Below are 1,503 nucleotides of genomic sequence, written 5' to 3' on the forward strand. Positions count from 1 at the left end.
TAATTCACTAACACAAGTTAGATTCAAAGTACATTTGTTTTTATATAATTTTAAATATTTTTCTACWTGAAACAGTGCTTCTGTACGATGAAGTATTAATTAGGGCCACATGAGATTATTTTGTTATTATTACGATATTAAAGTCGTAATTTTATGAGAATAAAGTCATAATATTACCAGATTAAAATTGTAATATTACGAGAAAAATGTCATATTACGAGATTAAAGTCAGAATATTACAAGATTTAAGTCATAATTTTACGAAAATAAAGTCGTCCTATTACGAGATTAAAGTCGTAACATTACTAGAATAAAGTCATAATATTACGAGACTAAAGTTGCAATATTACGAGGGAAAAAAGTCAATCATGAAAAGTATATTTCCGGTTCCTCATTTTCCTCACACCTGCTGTGTACAGCCATGTGTCTGTGTTTATAAAGTTAGTCCGTGATGACTTGGGTCACTGTTTCATCCAAATTAGCTACGTGACGACTAAATCTGTCAATGCATCCATTAATTACAATACAGCTTCAGTTTATCATATATTAATTTGCACAATTTCCAAGTCCAGGTAGGGCTGGGTTAAAAAAATGATTTTATCGATCTTGGATTGATTTCACTTAAATTTGGGGAAATTGATTCACAGGACTTAAGATCGATTCTTCCCCATGGCGTCTTTTACGCGTGTCTGAGGCGCGTTTCTATATGTCACTCCTGGCTTGCCATACATTTACATCCGATTGACGTTCAGTGCTAACATTAGCTTTCGATAACAATTTGTATCAAAACAAAAGAAACTAAGGAATCACTAACGTTACCAGCAGAACGAAAAGACAGAGACCATGGTAACTTTTGTTTGCAAAGATTTGCGCTCCTATGTGGTAGCGAAAACGAAGCGGGGTTTGACGAGCGGCTCGTTAGGTTACCAAACCAAACTATGGTATGTAAACACCTGAGTGAAACTGTTCTCCACAGCATGTTTAAACGTGTTAAAGATGACATTCTAACAAAATCGTTTAGTTTTGTTACCAATATTATTGTTTTAAACTTTAAAAAACGTCTTAATGAAATCCAGTGATGAAATGTTGTTGTTGTTTTAATAAGTTAAATGTATGATGTTTTATTAATTTTTATTGAACAGAAGGTAACAGAAACTTTACAAATATACAGTTTTAAGATAAGATAAGCCTTTATTGTCATTGTACAGAGCAAAGTGAAATTACTGTTCAAAACACCCATTCACAAATTTTCCCCTCTTCTCCTGCAACCTTATTCACATCACTTCCTTTTTATTTAAATAATTATTAGTCACTTAAAATGAATGCATCCAACAACAGTCACCTGCAATTCCTTTTTACTTTAAAACTTTTTATACTTGTGACAGTTTTCTTTCAAGATTAAACAATTTAATTTAAGAGTTTGTCCTTAAAACCTGTTGTTTATGGTGAAGAGAAAAAATTTGTGATATTGTATTTTGCAACAGTTGCAAAATACAATATCAC

This window comes from Austrofundulus limnaeus, unplaced genomic scaffold, assembly GCF_001266775.1.
Source record: "Austrofundulus limnaeus strain Quisiro unplaced genomic scaffold, Austrofundulus_limnaeus-1.0 Scaffold373, whole genome shotgun sequence".
Lineage (NCBI taxonomy): Eukaryota > Metazoa > Chordata > Actinopteri > Cyprinodontiformes > Rivulidae > Austrofundulus > Austrofundulus limnaeus.